General features: G+C 38.2%; 1 protein-coding gene across 1 annotated transcript in view; it reads right to left on the reverse strand.

Moving 5' to 3' along the window:
* LOC121313326 (myelin basic protein-like) overlaps positions 1–18788 on the reverse strand; it is a 96985-nt gene extending 78197 nt beyond the window's left edge. The window contains exon 1 of the mRNA XM_041245734.1: positions 18696–18788. The gene's annotated coding sequence lies outside the window, so the exon portion shown is untranslated. The remainder of the gene's footprint in view (positions 1–18695) is intronic.
* Between the last annotated feature and the right edge of the window lie 4430 nt (positions 18789–23218).

Raw genomic sequence — 23218 nt, forward strand, 5'->3', positions numbered from 1 at the left:
ACTGAACATGTAACACACCACAGGCAACATCATACTTTTCTCTATCTATCAGCCCGAAGAAACATGTGCGTGTGGCAAGCACAATATAGGAGACAGAATTGCTCTCCCTCAGCCAAAGGAAACATTTCTGTATGTAAAATAAAATATAGGACCTACATCTGAGACAGTGACAATTCTAGAGTATAGCACACAGAGGGGCACCAAGGGGGCACTTCACGGATTCTACAGTGTTTTCACATCTAATAAAATACCCCACAAAAACTGCAGTAAATCTGTGTTGGATCGTTCTTTTACAAGGTATAGATTTGCTTTGACCAAATGTTATTTCAATTAGAATGTTGGTAACCATGGTTTTGTTGCATGTTGAATATGATAAAGGGGTTTCGCTAAAAAATACATTTCTCAATGGCATAGTTGTTTGTTTTTTTGTTTTGTTTTTTTAAAGAATAAAGGTCAATGTCACCCATTCTCTGCTTGAATTGAAAAATAAAGATTTAAAAAAAAAAACCCTGGTAATTTTTTATCTAAAATAAATGTTTATTACTAAATCGTTGATTTCGCGAAAAAAAAAAATCAAAATAGTTGCAAGCCTAATTCTAGGGTTCCAAGATTTACTCAGCTTTGAGTATTTATTTGTATAAATTTGAAAATCATTTGAAAAGTTTGACCAATAATTTCAAAGAAATAATTGAGTGTGGACAAAATATTGAAATATTTTATATTTATAAATTAAATCTGAAATATAAATCTATTTGTTTCAAGTCTGACAGTAAAGGCAAATTTTCTTTTTTAAATGTTTTTTTTTTTTTAGTTGACAAAATTAAACGATCACTGGCAGATATATCAGTGATATATTCCCGGTAAAGGTCTACACTCATTTTTTGTTCACTAATTGCTATGAAATAACACTATTAAAAATCAAATACATGATTGCCATAATATTTGCATCTTTCATATAGAAACATTTGAAAACATGTGCCATCTACACTAAGTCTGCTTTAAGAGCCATCCATTTTAAATTCCAAGAAAAGTCGCTGAATAATCATTCCACCTACAGTGTACTGAAGCTGTACAGGTTGACACAGAACCAGAAAGGAATGTTGTATAATTGGTTATACAGTACATGTGTGCACACACACACACCAGGGCAAATATGCACTTACTGTTACAGTGACTGTGCAAACACAGTTTTAATAACGTGGCCAACCTCAGTACTGACGCAAATATTAGCGGTAATACAAGGCTGTCAACATGACTGAGGCTTCTGAGCTTGTCAAAAGGTACATTATCTATGCTTGTTAAGAACTCCCCAAACTGGGGGCTATGCACTGACCATACTGGGTGCAGTCATGAAGAATAAGGACTTGCCATGTTCTCTTTCACCAGGTTACAATTGCATGGATCTTATACTGTAGATACAGGAGGGAATTTAAAGCGATTTAACACCTTTTTAAAGCAGCCAAAAAACAATGTTTGTCATATCTAGTTTTGTATTAGAAACAAGGGCAACACATGTTTAAAATTGACAGAACAGTACCACCATTTTACTTAAATTGTGTACGGTATTCAAAAAGACACTTTAGAACCGTACTGCAAAGTTCTGCAATACTGTGTCGTCCAGCCGCTAAAGTATCAGGGTAACAAGTTACCAGTTATTACCTTATTTAAATGCTAAACTACAGATTTTGGAAGATGAATTACTAAAAGGCCAAGGAACACAAACCAACCAAATCCTTTAAGCAGGAAACCAGTAATAAACTTCTGTAAGTGTGTTTCATTATGTAATTGTAAGAATTTCCAGAAAAACAAGTAAGCCCTAATCATTAAAAAAAAACTCTGCTATAGCAATATAATATTAAAATCAGTTCGCACAGTTCATCAAATTTCAGTGCTATAAGCCCAGAAGGTGTTGTTGATCAGTTTTTTTTTCTTTTTCATTTAAACAATATACATTGTCGATTTAAAAAATCATGCAGTCCAAGTTGTAAAAATATAGATTTTTCCTGTTCCATTCCTGCAACATCAGTATGGTGGATCACTTCGTTTGAACCCCACAGTGTTTTTTGTATGAGTTTTTTGTATCTGCAGCTAACCAAAAAAAAAAAAAAGCCAAGACAGTGGTTTTATGAAGGAAGTCAAGTACAAATGAAACTGCTGCATGAAGACAAATGAAGACTAGTTTAGAACTGTGTGAGCAAAGTTGTAGGTTTTTATATTGTTTCAGTTTTATAAAAAACGGTGTATAGGGGCTAATAAACAAAATAACACATTAAGGTGATTACATAAACAGTTTTCACTGGATCAGAATTTCGCGTGAGAATATAAATAACAAAACTGAGCAACCACACACAAGCGCTTTTTAGCGGTGGGAAACCACAGTATCTCTTGTTTTTTAAAATCAGTTCTCAGCTATTTACTATGAGAAACACAGGTTTCAGTAGAAGGATCTGAAAAGTAAATTTGCATACACACTCATTTTAACTCCCTTATTCTCAAGCTTTATTTTTTTAACCAAATAAGAAAAGCCCTGCGCCTTTAATAAACTGAATCAAAAATTCCCAAAAGGGGGATTCTGCAGGACTCCGTAAAATAGAGTATAAAGTCTCACGCAGATCTTTTTATTTTTTTTCTTCTTCAGTTATTAAAGTTTCTGCTTTTTTTTTAAAACAATAGCAAATAAACACTAAATGCCACACATAGAAAAAAAGTCTAAAAGCATTGAGAACTAAAAGGCAAAGCAATAGAATCCACAAAAGCAAAATTCCATAAAGATCAAAAGACAACAAGCCACCGTACTCAACCAGAGGCATCCCTGACTGCTCTTATATTAAAGGAAGCCAAATGCTCCAGAACCGGTCAGGTTTTTAAATTCATAAATTCCAATACATTACTTGGTCTCACTTAAATACATTTTTTTGTACCGAGTTGCCTGAACTAACTAACTTATTAAATATTGCAAACTAAGCTCTTGGAAAGTGTGAAGTCTTGCTTTCGTTACATTTCTTAAAACTGCATCAACATAATTAATATCAAACATAATTCGAGTGGAGATTATTTTTAAACACGTTTAATAAGATCAGCTAGTATTAGAGAGATTTAAATGCCCACATTTCTTTCTGGAACTTTTTTCTATAGGCAGAACCTTGAATTAAGAATCTTTACCGATTTTTTTTGTTATGAAAATGCTTATATGGTGCCGAACTCTCTAATTTCGGTCCCTGGGCAATCTCTTTTAAATAGGGAAATCAAATTAGTCTTTCTGTCCCTTGCCACTAGGAACTCAAAAATCAGTGTCTGGTTCCCTACAACTGGTTTAATGGTACACTCTTAATCAAAGTCTGGATAACCGACGTGCATTTCAAATGTTTGCAAAGTCAACAGTCCACACATATCCCACACAATTGTCTGATTACAGTTATCCTTGTGATGGAATGAAGATATTTTTTTGTAATAGACATTTTAATAACATTAAATTATAACATTGTCAGTAGATAGTCTTTAAAAATAAATGTAAAAGCAATTCTAATTTGCACTGATACAGTTTTTAAATTGGTGACGAATAATGCTATTGGAGCTCCAGAAAAAAGACAGCGGGAGGACATGATATACTTTACAAGGGCATTGTGGTGATTGAAGCTCTGCACTGGTGAGGACCTCATAACTGTAAGCAATACAAAAAACATGCATGATAGAAATAGCCCCAAAAAATAATCAAACCAAAGACAACATTTTACCTGCTTTCAAAACAAGACAAATGTGGCTTGAAAATCAACAATGTGGCAGCACCGCAAGGGGGAGTAGCCTAAAAGTTGCATGTGAGACACATGCATTACCTAGTAAATGTTACCTCAAGTTTACTGTATAAATAAAAATGTTAATTTTTTTGAGATAAATTTATATTTTAATTGGCGTTCCGTTACTTTCAAATTTAGGACTATACCACTGATCAGAACTATCATACATTCTGCCAATAATTAAAAAGCGACCAGAAGACCCTTAAACTTAGCAGTATTGTAACTACAGTGCAGCCAAATAGACAAAATAGCAAAAATAAATCCATTAAATTTCTGTGTGAGCAGCTGCTAACGTCTTTCAAACACAGTGTGACGCTAGCAACAATAAGCAACAACAAGCCCGCAGAATATGACTACTTCCAGGGTTCAAAACAGCACACTTCGGCAACGTATCAAAATAAAAGTACACATTTTACACAAAAAATAGGTTATTTCAATATTTGTATCCTATTTTATTCATGCATGTCCTAGAAATTTGCACTTGAACTCACTTTACCAATTTCACATGTACTATTGTAGAAAGTTTCTTTAAAAGATATTGTAGGTTTCATTCACTATGCGGACACAAATGTAGCAGTTTAATATGAAAGATAAAAATGGTGCCTCAATGAAAGGGGGTGAAATGCGTGTAGTTACCACGCTAGAGACTCCTCAGTTTGTCAGTACGCAGCGGCAAGAACAACCAGAAGTTATGCCGATTTAAATGTCTGCAACACAGGAGAAGACGTTTCCAAAATAACAAAACAACACGTCTCCTTTCAGTATTATTACAGGACAGGGAGACTGGAGCAGGGGAAGATTAAATAAGGCTAAGCCCTGCTCCTGCAATCAGCCAGCTGATTGCCTGGCCATGCTGAATCATGCTGCTCAACATGGCCGCTGTCTGGCCAGCACTGTTACTGTTGGTGGCTCTCTAGCACTGCCAGTGGTCGGGAGGGTGAACTACAACAGGAATTCCTTGCACTCCTGTCACATACTCTCAGCCAACCCTAACTCCCCTTATTGACCCCCCTCCCTAGAAAAGAAATCCGTACTTTGATGCTCTTTTCCCGCATTATGTTTCATGAAGTTAAAAGGTTGCAGCGCCAGACTCCACGGAGTAATCCGGGCGTTCCTGTCCCTCATCGTGTTTAACCAATAAGAGGGGCATGATTTGCGACCAAAGTAAAGGACCGTCCCAGGAGATATCTGAGCGTTCATGGCCCACTTAATGGCCAAACACTCCTTCTCGATCACAGCGTAATTTCGTTCTCTCTGAACCATTTCTCCTGGGACAAAATAGCCCCTAGACCGATATCTGAAGCATCCGTCTGGAGGAAAAATTCCCTATTGAAATCCGGCGATATCGACACAGGGGCCTGGGACAGAACCTGCTTTACCCTGTCAAACGCTCCCTGACACTCGTCTGACCACTCTACAGAATTTGGGGCACTCTTGTTAGTGAGGTCAATTAAGGGGTCAACAATGGTGGAAAACACGGCTGGGGGGTGGGGGGTGCGGATAAGCGGCGGCAATAGCCTGCCAACCCCAAAAACGATCTCACCTGAGCCTTGGTCCGTGGAATCGGAGTGTCCACCAAGGCCTGCACCTTGGATGCAACTTGCTTCACCTGACCATTACCCATAATAAAACCAAGATACTGGGCCTCGTGTTTTCCAAACGCGCACTTACACAGGTTAGCTGTCAGCCCCGCCTCCCTCAAAGACTGAAAAACGGCAGCGAATCTATCAAGATGCTCCTCCCAGGTGGAGCTAAAAATCACCACATCACTGATGTATGCAGCCGCATATCGATGATGTGGGGCTAAAATCCTATCTATTATTCTCTGGAAGGTCCATGCTCAAAGAATATCACAGATGCTACCTGAAGGGCATGATCTGGAAATGAAAAAAGCCACCTGGGGTAGCGAATGCGGTTTGCTCCTTGGAACTGGCTGTCAACAGGATCTGCCAATATCCCTTCATCAGATCCAGGGTCAACAAATACCTTGCTTCACCCAGGCGGTCAAGAAGCTCATCTACTTGGGGTATGGGGTACGCATCGAACTTAGAGACTGCATTCACCTTATGATAGTCCACACAGAAGCGAGTGGAGCCATCCTTTTTGGATACCATTACCACTGGACTGCACCACTCATTCTGGGACGGCTGCACCACGCCCAGCTCAAACATACTATCCACTTCCTGGCGCATTACACCTCGACGACTCTCTGCGATCCATTAAGGCCTCTGCCGCACACGAATACCTGGCAGAGTAACAATAGCATGTTCAATGATATTCGTCCTCCCGGGCAACTCAGAAAAAACATCATTAAAATCCTCAATTAACAATTGCAACTCCTATCTCTGACGAGAAAGCAACTGTTTCCCCTATCGAGATCTAAGGTGTTTGACCAAGTGATCCCGTCTCAGGACCGAAATCCTCATCCGGACTATCACTCGTAATAAACAGGGCTTGTCTATCTCTCCAGGTCTATAGCAAATTAACATGATATATTTTTAGTGGTTTTCGGTGATCGGGCTGCCGAATCTCATAATTGACCTTCCCTATAGCCCGTACCACCTCATAAGGGCCCTGCCACTTAGCAAACAAGTCTGACTCTGAGGAGGGAAGGAGCAGCAGTACTTTGTCACCAGGCCGAAATGTCAGAATTCTTGATTTTTTATTATACTGCTGCTGCTAGGCGTTGCGCAGGTTCTCCTGAGCCAAATGATCGACTAATTCCAAGCGATCTCTAAGCAGTAGCGCATATTTAACTACATTTTTGGATTCGTTTTTACCCTCTTCTCAACACTCCCATACGAGATCAAGAATGCTGAGGGTTGTCTACCATACAGCAGTTCAAACGGAGAGAACCCTGTTGAATTCTGCGGCACCTCTCTCACTGTGAACAGTGCTGCACACAATAAATCATATACTCGAGGACCACGCTCGAAACCCGGTTGTCCCGTATCACACATCGGAGGTCGTCCCGCTGCACTTCGGCTTCCTTCCCAGGTAAACAGAAGCAAACACAAATAATCCTGGAGTGTAGTTACCGCGCTACAGACTCCTCTGTTCATCAGTACACGGCAGCAAGAACAACCAGAAGGTATCCCGATTTAAAGGTCTGCAACACAGGAGAAGTTTCCAAAATAAAACAAACAGCACACAACAGCACGTCTCCTTTCGGTATTATTCCAGGAAGGGAAGACTGGAGCAAGGGAAGAGGTGCTGCTTAAATAAGGCTGAGCCCCGCCCCTGCAATCAGCCATCTGATTGCCTGGCCATGATGAGTCATGCTGCTCAACATGGCCGCTGCCTGGCCAGCACTGTTACTGCTGGTGGCTTTCCAGCACCGCCAGTAGTCGGGAGGGCGAACTACAACAGGAATTCCTTGCACTCCCATCAGTGTCCTTTTGCGATTCAGTGCCTTTTAAACCTGTTTTACTCTGAAAAACATATTTTAAACAACACATGTAAAATAAACAGTGCATGTGAAAATAAATTGAACCTGACGCGCCTGACAGGCACTGAACAAATGGACCACTAAGAGATAAGGTTGCCCATAAGCGTCACGGAAGATCGAAGCCAGGGATCTTCTTCGTTGGGTCTTCCATGAGGTGTTTGTTTGTGAACTCCATTCGGCTTTCCAAGCATCATCAGGGCTGAAGTCGCATTGTTGAAGGTTACGTGTGTCGGTCGAAAAGGGCTTGCGAGACTTCAAGCAACGGTGAGGGACATTGTTGAGATCTTGCTGGATGCGGAGACGTTAGTTTTCTACAACTTGCTGGACTTCCCAGAGGGTTGCGGTGAATGGAACTGGGGAGCAATGTGCGACAGCACGGGAAACCAGGCTGTTGGGGTTGACTTGAGGGTTCCAGTAAAGCACCGCATTGCAGTGTTCAGTTGGACATCAAAAAGTTGAGTGTGACTACTTCTGGTCCATACCGGCGCACAGTATTTGGTTACAGAGTACAAAAGGGCCATGGCTGATGTCCATAGTACTGATGCTGATGCTCCCCAAATTCTGCTTGCCAGTTTCTGGACCAGGTGGCTACCTTCTTCAGGTGGTCGTGGAAGGTTAGCGTGCGGTCCAGCTTCACTCCGAGATAGGTCGGAGTGGGGTCATGTCGCACACTGTTGCCGCAGAAGGTCACTTTCAGGGTGCGCTTAGCGTTCCTGTTAAAGATGGAATGCAGCAACTGTTTTGTGGGGGTTTGGCTTGAGCCTCCATTTCCGGAAATATTCCTCTATGGTGTTTAGGTCCCCATTCTTTATATCAACAGGACATTCAGTACTGCATCTTCAGCCCCGCCTCACCCGTTGTTCACTGTATTCATCACATACCTCTTCACAGTCGTGCATACTGATAAATCCTCTCCTGATCACTCATTTTATCACCAAAACTCCTCAATAATGTGATCCAAGTCATTATTTTATTACTATAACATCTCAAAAAGCTTGGCAAATGTCTGTGATATTCTTTGAGCACTGGATGCGGAAGCAGCTACCTTGTTTATGTTTGTGTTATCTCTGTGGTGCAGGGGCTATGTGTATTGCTAACGACTAGAGACCTGTGCTTGACTTCTTTTTGATGATGTCGGACCAGGTTCAATATTACAATTTTCCCTTGTCCGACATCAAAAAGACTTCAAGCACAGGCTTCTAGTCGTTTTTACAATGGAAAAAGCCAAGAAAACCTTTCAGTGGAGGAGTAGATAGGATAGTACTGAAATTTGCGCATCCCAGGAATATCTAGGATAACTGGTGATTTGTGCGGTGACCATACTCTGGTGAAAGCTATTTTTGCTTTGCTTTAGTTTACTTATCCCTTTTAAATATAGGTGCCCAAAAACTTTGAGATCAAAATGTTAATATAAAAAGTTCAGAACCTAAACCCTATAAAAGCTCACTGTTCCAGGCACATGGAAAATATAACTGAAATAGGTATAAGCAGCACTCCACATATGCTGCATACTGGGTGTTTTGTACCTTTAAAAAATGAATTATGCATGATATTTAAATTTAAGGCGTAAAGAATATGTAAAGCAATTTTGCTGCACAGCTTGAGTTCGCATGTTGGTTTCCAACGTCTCAATTGTGAACATGCAGCTGCTACAGAAGGGATCATAATTGTAACCTGCCTGGGAATTGCCAGGAACACATGACCAATAAGTCCAGGTTTTCTATTAATAAAAAGCGTACGTTGAATCCCTTCATGTGTTTATGACTGCTGAATAAGCGACTGGATTCTTGATCCTTTGGATTTTTCGGTGGCATCACCCTCAACCTAACCTACAAATTTACCTATCTGTCAACCTCGTTTTTGGAAGGTGATTTTTTTGTTTTGTTTTGTTTTACATTTTTAGGGAGTGTGTCAGTTCACTTGGAAATGGTGACAACTATAAAAACTAAAAGCGAAGTGCTAATGGAAGGAGATTCGGTGAATGCAGTAGCTAACTACATAGATTTTGTTTTTTTTTCAAGTGAAAAATAAGGAAAGGGAAGTTTTGATTGTAAAACCAATTTTCTGTACAGTAGATCAAAGTAATATGACAGTTGAAATGTAAGTCTGTAGTTAATGCATACCACATAAGTAAACATTAAAAATGTACAGTATTTATTGAAACTACTCATGACTTCAAAGTAATGTTGCATTTTACTCACCTAAATTACATTTTACTCACATGGGGGCAATGTAAGTATACACATTTTTTTTGCAGGTGCAAAACCCATTTAATGCTGCCATAAACCATGTTTAGCAGACATAAAATCTGATTTTACCGCCCACTAAAAATGCAGCGTATGTAAAGAATGGTGTTCACCTGACGTTCTACACCTGCTATCAAATTTGCACTTTCATTAATCCATTAATTATATAGAAATGCATTCAAATGAAGAAAAAAGCATGGAATTGGATGGGATCTGGATACTAAGCGGCCGCAAACATTATAATGCGATGTAAGGATTTTGCTTTGCACTTAGGAAATTGCTGACCCTCCAAAAACTTTACACCTCTTCTTATAAGGTGCAAACCATTGTAGAAACGAGTAACTAAGAGCGGTATAAAAGCACACACCTGCTGAGACCTGTCACTGGCTTCAGGGTGGCTGCTGTGGTACGCTTCCTGATGCGGCGACACTTGACTCTTTGTTGAAGAGAGACAGGAACACATTCGGAGGAGAAGGAGAAGACGAAGACGACCCAGCATATTCAATCCCAGGGTCACTTTGTTTGGGATGCCGAAGAATGCAGTGCTAAAGTGTTAACGTCTCACTCCACAGATCATCCTTGACCTCACAGCACGTGTGGCTGCTAAACAGACTCATGCACTCATTGAGACCCTCATTATCATAATTGCGGATCATTATTTGTGTGTGTTGAGTCATTTGCATTGCTCGTAAGCCAACATTTGAATTTTGCATCCGCAATTATTTGCACTGGCCTATACTTACACCATCCCCATAATGTCCAAATTGGAAATTACTCAGTAACCCAAACTTTATCTAGAGTGCTGGGTATGAGTAATGAGGAAATGGGAGGATAATGCCTTAATTAAAAGGTGAGGTTTATTATTGCCTAGTTAATGGCTCCTTGTCTCTAAACATATAAAACTAAACTCATCTGAACCACCTTCTGAAATCAGACATTTCAAGTTCCATCTTGTGCCTCAGTTATTTATGAGCTGAGCAGAGATGAAGTGGAGTGTTTCAATTCTATTAGGAATGTAATTTAAATGGGTTTTACTATTAATAATCTGATTACTGCACAAGTCATTAATCAGCAGACACTATTCATTAATTTCATCACTCAAATTCTATCCATGTTACATAAATCGGTGGATTATTCAAACAAACCAATGAGTCATTAATCAATAGGAACAATTACTATTAATTAAAAACAAAAATACATATAATGAATATCAATATCCAAGATACATCAATGAAAGAAAGAAGCAGTACAATCCAAGTAGCGGTTTTAACGACAGGAACTAAAACAAGGTCATTTGTGCAACAGTTTCCTGTTTTTTGAGAACTTCTATCAGGGTAGTCACAGCCACAAAACAAACAGAACTCCTGTGGTTTGCAAAAACAAACTCACCTACTGATAATACATTACTGTAAGTAACTGTACACCTCAGAACATTTACCCTTAATTGCAGAGGCATTATGTAACAACCGTCTTGCGCCTCCTCAAGACCTGTTCAGTCAGCATCTGTAAACCTCATAATTCTCAGACTATGCGTCACCCAATTATACCAGTACTTGCATCATCTTGTACTTGCACTGAACTGCTCCATACTTTGCCGTATTCTACTACTGCTCTTAATTATAACCATTTCCTGTATCTTGTACTTGATTTTACTCTTAAAGGTACCAGTATTCACGTTTCTTGTAATCGCTCTTATTTAAAATCGTTCTTATCCATTTATCGTACTTACTACATGTTCTTAATGGAATTTACTCTTAAGCAAATATTTTACTATATGTTTAACTGCTCAATCAAATTCACACAAATGTAATTATTTACTATATTCTTTATTTTGCTCCTATTTAAATTTGATCTTTTTTCTACTGATTTTACTGTACTTTATGACTGCTCTTATCTGTAATGTGATATTTTGCAATCTCATACTTTGTACTGTGATATTTTGTAACAACTGTAAGTCGCCCTGTGTCTGCTAAGAAATGAATAATAATAATAATTTAGAAGAATAAGAGACATACTATTATACAGGGGCCCACGAAAACCTTTACCACTAGACTGAATACACCTGTTTTCATTTGAACAAAGTGGTGCAGCAGCGAAAGGCAATGCAATATTCTACCAATAAACAGAGAAACAGTAAAAAGAAACAGCTGTGAGGTCTACAGTACTGTCATATTTTTTTTTGTTCTAAACTGAGAGCTATCTGTAATTAGCAGGAAAATAATTGTCACTCTCTACCATTAAATAACAAGAGAACACATATCTTCTTTATGAAGTAATTCTCTGCTTTTCCTACCATATCAGCCTGTGACCCACAGGTCAGCGCTGAATAGGCTATTTTTCTGTACTCTGTCGCTTGCCTGGTATCTGAGGGAAAAAGCTCCCCATTAGCATCACAAAAGTATTCAAGCAATCTAGTGCCTCCATCAATCTGGGTGGTCTTTTTTTTTTTTTTTTTTTTAATAAACTAATGAACATTATATTTTTTTTTTTTCTAAATTGGCTGTAGTTTTGTTTCCATCAATCAGCTTAAGAAATATTCCTAGAAAATGAAAAAAAAAACAAATGGGGGAAAAAAAAATACTGGACACAATCTGTACTATGTGTCCAATGAAAGGTACTATGAGATAAAATTGCCAGGCATCATAGAAACCGCAAAAATTAGATTCTGATATCCTGCCGTCTTTCCCTTTATCAGAATGCCCAGTACGTTGCTTAAGTCAAAATACTGCTTTAACAGTGAAAACAGTCCCTCTTCCCCATAACACATTTTGATTTAGTTGTAGCTTCTTGTTAAACTGATGTTCAATATGATAAGAATAACACTTTTTAACTGAAGACCCAGCATCCAGACTCTGGTTAACATACATGTGCCTTAAGCAGCTGAACCGTCTGACCAACTGGGATTAGACCATCGCGTCACCTTAACAAATCTATTTTAAAAATGCAGACCAAGGAGAAGACTGTGTGTTAACTGATCTGACCATCCTGGCATTACCATTCCAAGACGGCTTTAAAATACTTATTTTTCTGGCCTAAAACCCTGTGCAACAACCCAAAGGAAGCAGATGGCTAAAAAATCTAAAACCTATTTTTTTATGTCCCTGACAAGTAAAACAAGCATGTCAGTTACATACTGTGCATCCCTGCCACTGCTCTAACAAAACAGAGCTACAGTATAATCACGGACTACAGCAGTTGTTATCAAACATTGTTTGCCAAAACATAAGAACACAATATGAAAAATAAAGAAGAGAGAGATATGCACTTCAATTTTTTTCATTTATTTCTATAATAAAGCCAAAATGTTTCTCATTAAAAACAAATGCAGCAACCCAGCGTTCCCTCTAAGCTTTTTAGATACTGAGAAACTTGCCGTTTTGACTGAAAGGGTAAATTATCAGTGAGAAACCTTCGCCCACACATTAACCCTTTTAATATATTTTTTGTTGCATTATACAATTCTGAAACAATATTCCAACACAATTTTACAATTTAAATTTAAACAAGACATTTACTGTGGCTCTGCCTCTGATTTTGAATCATCCTCTGATCCTATACAGCCCTGTTGGTTGTTATCATAGATAAGATTGCATGCTTAACTGATGGCCTGCATAAAATTGCTTTCTGCTACTGCATAAAACACTGGCATCTGCACTGCCTTCAATTAGGGCTACTCATTGTTCCATTGTTGGGAATACAAAATTCCATTTTTTAAAAATGGCCAATTCCATTTGTTCCCACTTTTTATCAACATATTAATTAAATATGGCATTTGAACATAAATATAATGTTGGTAGTTAAAATAAGTAAACTTAATAAATATTACCACTTTTTTTTCAATCAGACTCTTGTTGCTGTATTAGTATGTAAAGCACCTGAAGTCACTTCAAACCTGTCATAATGTTTATACACATCACTTGGCTCATTGCTGGCATCAAAATAAGCAGGAAAACCTAAGAAAAATACTACAGCAGTTCAGAAAACCAAATGTCCAGCACAGTTGTGAGAATCATATTTACAGTCTTCCACTAACACAGTAGTTCAGACTACAAATAAAAGGTGTACTGGCATTATAATAACAACCAGGATAAAATATGAAACACTGATAAAGGTGTGTTGACTGACTCATTGCTCTAAAACAGGTTCACTGCTATGTATTACCCAACTCTAATTTATATAATGCCCCTTTTAATGTAAACGCATAATCCTCTCAATTGTTTCTTTCCTAATTCTGCAGTGTTATTTGCAAGATTTAAAGAAAAGCGTGTCTCCAGACAGAATGTCTTTAAGAAACCAATGGTTTACAGTGTAGTGACTACATCCTTTACACTGTAAAGTGATCAATTTCCTTTAAGAATTGTATAGCTAGAAAAATAGTTTTGAGCTCACGTCTTTGTCGTCAGAAAATATAACTCAATTAATAAACTGCCATGGTTTAAAATTGCTAATTACAGCTTCATTAAAAGGCAGGTAGCGTGGAAAGAAATAAACTAAACAATAATGAAATATGCAATTAATTTAGCTTACTTCAGGAAAGCTCCACCTTGAGTGCAGTGCATTAGGTCTTAGTTTTTCAGCATAGTGGAATGTAATGCTTTGCCATTGTTGGCGTCTTATTTGCTTTCTTATTCCCTATGTGTACTGGCATTATGATATTTAATGGTATTGACCCGTACATGATTACACAAACTACAGAAAAACTCTTTTAAGAGTTAAAGAGTCTTTTTTAGAGTTAAATCTTTTAACTCTGTCTTACTGAAAAATTGCTTGTTTTTCTTTGTTGGTGCAGCCGCCATGTTGAGTTTCAGCAGAGACATGGAGTGAAGTCACATTGTGAATAAACTCGCAAAAATAAAATACAATAATGGTATGTCTTCCTCAATTACTATACACTTAAATGTGTATTTTCAACTAATGTGCCGATTTACATTTTTACCAGTTACAAAACACTTGAGAGGATTTCTGAAATGGTCGTTTTTTTAAAAGGGAAATAAAACTAAAACTGTCAACTGTGTGAGTATTGTGATTTTTATTTATCTTTACCAGAGTATTTACACTTCTAAATAATGCAGGAAGATTGTGCTTCACTGATTTTAGTATTCCATTATACGACAAGTTAAAAACTGTAAAGTTCACGAGCAGCACTCTATACAGGCAGAATCGTCAGACGCCTGCTTCGCCCACTGTGTACCAGTAGATTTGCTGATGCCCAAGCGAGCTCTACCCTAATGTGACGTGCTTTTTTACAGAGGGAAATCAGACAATGAGCTGCAAGACAGTCATATATCTGCTTATGTTAATGCTTTGTAAGAATGGTCTCAAAATAATAGGTTTACCTCGAGGGGCTGTCGTCTCTTGTCTCGACTGAGGTTGATATTTATGATAATAACTTGCAAAAGTTAGTAAACTGAGTGCGAAAGTTGTTGCCAGTTACTGCCAAAATGTGCGCATTTTAGCCTTAGAGGGAACTCTGCAGCAGCCCTTCTCAAATCTGTACTAGATCTTAATTCCCAGGCCCTTCTAAAAATAAACTGGAGCCAAATCAGGTGTTTTGCGTCTTTCATTATATTGTATTTTTTTCTCTGACAACAGGTCAAATTTAATAGGTTAGTCAATCATATATATTGTTATAAATATAAGCTAAAGTACATTACTAACATATTAAAGTTAGAAATACAAAAACATACTTTTACTTTCCTGCTCCAATCACATGCTGCACACTTTTCAGCTAAACAAAAGTATAATTATTTGCAATGTTTTCTCATAAAATGACAGTTAAACTGTAATATTCAAGGTTGTCAAGGCCTTACTTTGCCCCACTAAGTTAACTATAAAGAAAATAGCATCCCACAGTAGTTTAAAGTTACAATTTGTTCTTGTGTGTGTGTGTGTGTGTGTGTGTGTGTGTGTGTTTCAGGCAGAAACAGTACATAAGTAGACATGTTTTCAGTTGTTTATTTAATTTGAATCCCTGTCGTTTTAGTTTCTTCGCAATAAACAAAGTTGCAAAAGACACATTTTCATATACTAATAGCAGTACTGAGGTTCACCTATGCCTTTTTTTTTTTTTAGCTGAAGTGAAACCTGGAATAAATGAATAAATGTGGAATTGAGGTGTTGTACAAAGAAAAAAACTCAACGTTTTAATTTATTACTCTCCTCATAAAAGAATATAGGACCACAAACAAAACAGTGATCACTATACGTAACATTTACCTTGGGCCAATGCTTGGAAAACATGAAGCATTTTCGAGAGTTGTACCTGCACCTCTATCCCCTAACCTTGACAAATATGAAGCAGCACTTTGTCTATACTGTTTTTTATGTTAATCCCACACATCACTTGCCATTTTTGAAACTGCAGCGCAAATTCTGTCAAATCGATGCAAGGCAAAACATGTTGTGATATGTATTTCTAATATCTATCAGCTACCTAATTTGTAGCAGACACTGACATGTATTTTTGTCTTCATAATCATGTGCAGCAATGTTCTTTACAATATTCAGATAGTTTCTCCACACTAAAGTAAATAACATTACTCCATACAGCTATTTTCATGTCACACTACTAATTTCCTCTTGTTGATCAACCAATGAGAACTGACACAAAATGAAATGGGCAGAGATTTGTGACACATGCCAAAATGAAATCTGATCAGAATGAAAGTTCAGTAAATCAACAGAGTGATGAAATTGATGTTAATGTTGGCCAATAGTAGCTAACAGAAACAGAAGCTGTATGAGGAATCAGAATGAAGCAGCATGAGTTATGCTCAATGAAAACTGGATAGCTGTGCCAATTTAGGTAAAGATTGATTAGAGAGGCATTGTGGGGGGGGGATCTACTGTGGTCACAAATTAATTAATGCAAATTGTACAGTCTAAATCAAAGAGAGAAACAAAAAACAACAGTAAAACCTTCCAGACCATGGGGTCGATTGGATCATACTCTGCCTTGATAAGTCTGGTGGTTTAAGACTGTTTGCTTTTATTTAAAACTGTCATTGATAATGGTGAAGGCTGGAGTCACTTGATTGTATCACGCTTACCATGTGTACCCAATTAAAGCCGAGGCCAACTACTATCACTGCTAGAATTACATTTGATATGTTATTGTCAAGCTCGTCAATGCAGCAATGAATGACTGGTGTAGGGTAGCTGCCTTGAAGGACAATGGCTGTAAAAGTAATCAGCAGTTATTTTCCTTCCAAGATTCAGAAGTAACTAGAGAATTACTCTAGGCACTTTTCCTAGTCAGTAAATCAGCGAGGTATAGAAAAGGCAGACACTCTTCAGTGAGTGCTGTTATTTTTAGCATATATTTTAGTCATAAGTTCACAATGCACCAGATTTTTTTTTTTTTTTCATTTTTTGTAGCCATTACATTACAGAACATACTCCATTTGGAAAGGTACAGTACCTGCTTATAAAAAATTCACCTGGGTATATGCATTTTTTTTATTTGAAGGAAATCATGTTTTACTCATTCAGAGAATATTATCTTTCAATCTCGGAAACGATGTTCGATTTACAAAAATGATAGAGGAAACATTGGCATGGAAAGGTTGTTTTACAGAGCTTTCAGTGTCCATCAAGATACGTTAAAACAAGGCACTTTGCCAACAAAATAACATGAAAAGCTTATTGCAAAACATGAACAACAAAGGCTTGTATTAAGATTCCAAAAACACACACACAAAAAAAAAAACTGGACTTAGGCAAAAAAATCAAACCAAACACTAAACATTCTCAACAATACGCACAGTCGAAATGTCTATTATAATGCTTTTTTTCTATATTTAACCGATGTTGTATCAATATTCTGCAAAGCAGACTTTTTCTGAACTTAAATCTTTTCTACTTTATTTGTACAGGGGGTCACATGACGATATTAAATAATTAATAAAAAATACCTAATGATCAAGGCCATGCATGCTTACTTAATCAGTACCAGCCTGTTAAGTGGCTAAAGTCAAAGACACTGCAACACTTTAATTGCCAAATTACAAATGCATACTTCCCTGCAGATTTGGGTTTAATCGACATTCAAGAATGATTGATTTATATCGTTTATATTTCTAATATTAAAATATATTTATGTACAGTAATTGTGCTTAATATTTTATTAATCCCTTACTCACAGTTTAGAATACAGTTTAATTTATTAATTAATTTTATTAATCCCTTACTCACAGTTTAGAATACAGAATCCAAGGTTGCCAATACCACACACAAAGGTTATGTACTGTATGCGTGCTTCTGCAGAATTGGCGCTTGCTGCCAGTAGGAGTATGCGCCACTAGGTAACATGACACCTTAACTCAAGACCATACCTGCAGTGTTTGCACATTCTTTTAATTTTACAGGATTGGCATATTTCCTACAAACTGCTTTCACACTGCTTTCCGGCTGTTATCTCAAGGTGTAAATAGAAAATAATTCAAAACACATGTCATTCCTCAAACCGAACACTGTCAGTAAATGCATGCTTTCACTGAAATATTGTTTTGTTTTTCTGTCAGGAGCCATTTACAGCTCATTCTCTGATCTTTCTCAGGACGGTGTGTAGTTACATAATTGCACAACTGAACCATTTATAAAACACTCAAAAATATAGACTACGCCATGACATCAAACCGGAAGCTGCTGCTGTGTATTCTAGTCACTTGACACTACATTTTCTATTTCGTGTGTACGTTAAATTAAAATCACACTACTTATGTTTTTGGTAAAACAATAAAATAAATAATGAGTACTGCATTTGTCACATCATAATGCGTATGTTACAGGAAGAGCAAAAGAGAAGGTTGTGAAACTGACATGCTACTGCTGGTTTTTAAAAAACAGCAACTCCACCCATCTTTGACACTGCAATAAGTGGTAAAAAAAAAAAAAAAATGTTACCAGTTTTAGAAAAGTCAAAAACAACATTTAAAACATTATTATTCAGCAAAGTTTATCACATTAGCAATCACTGCACATCGTTGTATATGTTTTTTGTACGGAAATGTACCTGGTGGAACAAAAAACACGACCAGGTGAACCTAGCTAAACTCAAAATACACGTTTTTAGACAAATAAACACACCTTGCTGTGTTTGTGCTACACAAGTTAATAATTTCAGCATTGGTTTACCATATCGTTCATGGGATACATTTAGCAACATAAAGCGAAGCGTTTCCTACATTTAACCTGATTGGTACCTACCCAGCTTCTTTTCGATCGAATCAAGGAATGCATCAACCAGAGAAGAAAGGCGATTTCGACTTCTTGCCAATGTCAATTCAGCAGCGTCTTCAATTTAAAGGCTGTAAATATTAAGACTAATATCTGTCGCTTTACTAGTTGTTGTTTCGTGGGGGTTTTTTTTTTGGTTTTGTTTTGTTTTGTTTTTTTCTGGTTTCGTCTGTTAATGTATGATCATGCCTTGCAGCTTCCTGTTAGGTACAGTGAGGGTTTTGGGGTGGGGCTGAACATAGAAAGATACGAGAAATGGTTTGTCCGGGCACCTGATAAGTATTGAGTTTTCAAATATTGGAATTTTTTTTTTTTTTTAATACTACACCTTAAATAAGCAATGAGCTAGCACGCGGTGTACAAAACGGTGCTGAAAATGACCATTGTACCGTACTCACTATTTTGTAAAAGTGATGATGTGCATTAAGTAAGTACAGGCAGTAGTTATGGTTCCATCAACAAAACGAATAGATTTCTAGCGAACTTGCAAAAATTCACACAAAAATCCACGCCAATCTTGTACAAAAAATGTTTTTCATCAAACTGAATTCTAGCTAAAAAGCAGCTGAAATGACAACACGAGCTTTAAAAATGGTTATCCTAGTATTTTGTTGATCTGAACAAAACAAACAAACAAAAAAGGTTCGATTGATGTCCATCCATTTTTTCTACTCGTGTATAAACTCTAGTGCATAACGAACCTCTCTGATATATACACAGTGTACAAAACATTAGGAACACGTGCTCTTTCCATGAAATAGACTGACGAGGTGAATCCAGGTGAAAGCTATGATCCCTTATTGATGTAACCTGTTAAATCCACTTCAATCAGTGTAGATGAAGGGGAGACAGGTTAAAGAAGGATTTTTAAGCCTTGACACAATTGAGACATGGATTTTGTATGTGTGCCATTCAGAGGGTAAATGGGCAAGACAAAAATTTAAGTGCCTTTGAACGGGGTATGGTAGTCAGTGCCAGGCGCGCCGGTTTGAGTGTGTCAAGAACTGCAATGCTGCTGGGTTTTTCATGCTCGACAGTTTCCTGTGTGTATCAAGGATGGTCCACCACCCAAAGGACATCCAGCCAACGGCAGGCCAGTGGTCGAAAACGGCTCATTGATGAAAGAGGCCAGAGGAGGCTGACACGAATTGAGCAGAGCAACAGACGGGCTGCAGTTAGTCAACTGACAGTCCAGTACAATATTGGTGCCGAAAGACCCATAAAAGAATGCACAACTTGTCGTACCGTGACACCAATGGGGTATAGCAGCCGACCTAACTGACCTAACAAGTTTCACTTCTTTCAGCAAAACACAAGAAACTGCGGTTGCAGTGGGCTAAGGAAAGAAAACACTGGACACTGGAGGATTGGAAAAACATTGCCTGCTTACTATATATATATATTATATATATATATATATATATATATATATATATATATATATATATATATATATATATAGTAGCATGCACAGGGGAAGTCAGCAGCAGGGTTGGTAGGTGACGTAATCACACACAAAGACATAAGCCCAATATATACACACCTTGCATGGGAGCCAGCTCACTTGAAGTGGTATCGGCACTATGCTTTTGTGAGAGGTCCCGGGTTCGCACCCGCTCTCTGCCTGCGTGTGGATTGCCTTGTCCTGAGTGAGGCGCCTGTCTGCGTTAACCGAGCACTAACATATATTTATATAGTTAACGCACTGCATTTATTAGGCAAGTGGGGTGGTGGCTCTGTCTTTACTCACAATGCAACAGAGAGAACAATAATTCAACTCACTCTTATAAAACTCTAGTCTATTTTTTGCATTTGTAATAGGATGATTTAAATAATGCAACAGTAAAGTAGGACTTGAACAAAAAAAATAACATTAACCAAACAAAAGTACAAATAAAGGCAAAAAGAAAACATGACAAAATGAGAGGAGGCATCTATGAGAAGAAAGTTTTAAGTTGGCTTGCTTTATGAATTTATGGTGGATCTACAATGTCATTTTATTTGTTCCAACATATGAAATTGCATAAAGCCCCAGATAAATAATGGCATATGATCTGCATCTCTTCCTGCTAACATTCAGATCATATTCAATGTTTGTGGTATCCTTCTTAATCTATTGAAGTGCCTTAATAACCCGTTTCCACCCATGTATGGCAGACAAATGGCAGCTTGAACCTATTACTGCAGGTTTGAACTTTTACAGTTCTTGTCAGTCTGAGCACATAACTCCAATTCTATATAACTTACAATAATGATTTGCAATAGGCGTCAGATGTCTATCCAAACTGTAAACTATACCCCAGGCATCAGCTGAGGTCCTCCGGAAAATTCCTTCTTGTTTCACTGGTATAATAAAGTATGGTAGCGTGCACAGGGGAAGGCAGCAGCAGGGCTGGTAGGTAATGTAATCACACACGGAGACATAAGACTGATATACGCTTCTTCTAAAGGAGCTGGCTGTTTTGTACAGCAGTATTGGCGCTATGCTTTAGTGTGAGAGTTTCCAGGTTCACGCCCACCCTCCACCTGTGTGTGGATTACCTCGCCCTGTGTTATGCACCTGTCTGCGGGAACTGAGATTTGCTACATTGCTGTGAGAAGTGGGATGCAGGTACCCAGACACAGACTCGTCGGACTGTAGCGTGGTGAGTAAGTCCGGGACGGACGTGAGGCTGACGGGAGAGTGTACCATGCACGGAGGAAGGCAACAGCAGGGATGGTAGGTGACGTAATCACACATGGAGACATAAGCCCGATGCACACACCTTGCAAAGGAGACGGCTCTTTTGTAGAGCTCTTTTGTATCAGCGCTATGCTTTAATACGAGAGGTCCCGGGTTCGCACCCGCCCTCCGCCTGCGTGTAGATTGCCTCGCCCTGAGTGAGGCGCCTGCCTGGGGGAACTGAGGTTCACTACAGTATTTATTATGAAAAGCCACCACTTTTTCCGCTTTTAAATTCAAACTTGAAACGTACTTGTCTACGCTGCTTTGTTTTTTTTTTTTTGAGGTGCCATATAAGTTCAAGCCTTTTCCTTTGCCATGCTTGTCATTTTCTTGTCAATGAGGCATCTCGGAAAAGGTGGCATGTTGTTCATACAGACTAGCTGCGAGGGCAGAGATGGGGTGGAGGGATGAAAAGAACAAGTGCAACGAGGAAAGGCCTCTCAAATGTCTTTTTATAGCAGGGTGACAAATTAGGTAAGGTGAGGTGTGTTGGGGGTTGTCACTCCTCCAGAACTTAAAACAAATTGAATGCTTATTAAAAATATTGTGTTTATTCAAGAAAAAAGGTCAGCGTAAATGTCTTTCTGACTTACAACTCATTGAAATCTTCCCATTGTATTGAAGCCAAAGCAACAGCATAGTTTCCACACAAACAAACTAATACTCAGCCACATGAGGATCAATTCCTTTCCTGTGCTACTCAACAGCATTATGCAACAACATTATCAGCACTTAACTCCATCTTCTCAATGTGAAGATACTGTTGTTTTTGTCAGGATAACATAAACATTTCAAAAGTAGTAGGTCATATGGGACATTAGGTGCTATTCAAGTCATACAAATCATTGGTGGATTTGTATACATTTTGGTATATTGTTAAATGCCCAGTCCTATACCACCAAGTACTGGACAGAGACAAAACTGTCTAGTACAGAACAGCAGCAAGGGCGGAGATGGGGTGGAGGGATGAAAAAACAATGCAGAGGAAAGGCCTCTCAAATGTCCTTTTATAGCTGGCTGACAAATTATGAGGTGTGTTGGGGGTTGTCACTCCTCCAGAACTTAAAGCAATTCTAGTTATAGGAGGCTGTGTGGTCCAGTGGTAAAAGAAACAGCCTTGTAACCAGGAGGTCCCCAGTTCAAATCCCAGCTCAGCCACTAACTCATTGTGTGACCATGAGCAAGTCACTTAACCCCCTTCTGCTCTGTCTTTCAGGTGAGATGTTGTTGTAAGTGACTCTGCAGCTGATGCATAGTTCACAGACGCTAGTCTTGTATCTTGTAAAGCACTTTGTGATGGTGGTCCACTGTGAAAGGTGCTTTATAAAGATTATTATTCAATTGAGTTTAGCACTTCCACTAGGTAAATAGGTCTCAAAAGTTCACTTTTGAAGAAACCTGTCTTTTTATTTTAACACACATGACATCTGATACTACTTTGGTGTGTGCCTTATTCTCTAGTTATCTGATTCCACTTCCTGGGCCATTTTACCTCAGCAGTGTCTTCTGGGTTAAAACATGTTAAGGGTTAAAAGCATGTAAGTCAATAGGGAAAGCAGCTAGTAGGTTAATGACAGGAATAAAGACATAAATGGGGTGGGACCAATTTCACCTTCCAGGTGAAATGACTAAGCAAGTGCAACCTTAACTAAAAGCTTGGCTTGCAAACAGAGCTCTTTAACCAGGTGTAGTACCCTAAATAATGTTATGAAGTTTACTGTAACGTGTTTCTTTTAAAACAGGGCATTTCAGACTTACATAACAAATG

The sequence above is a fragment of the Polyodon spathula genome, chromosome 3 (assembly GCF_017654505.1).
Source record: "Polyodon spathula isolate WHYD16114869_AA chromosome 3, ASM1765450v1, whole genome shotgun sequence".
Classification (NCBI taxonomy): domain Eukaryota; kingdom Metazoa; phylum Chordata; class Actinopteri; order Acipenseriformes; family Polyodontidae; genus Polyodon; species Polyodon spathula.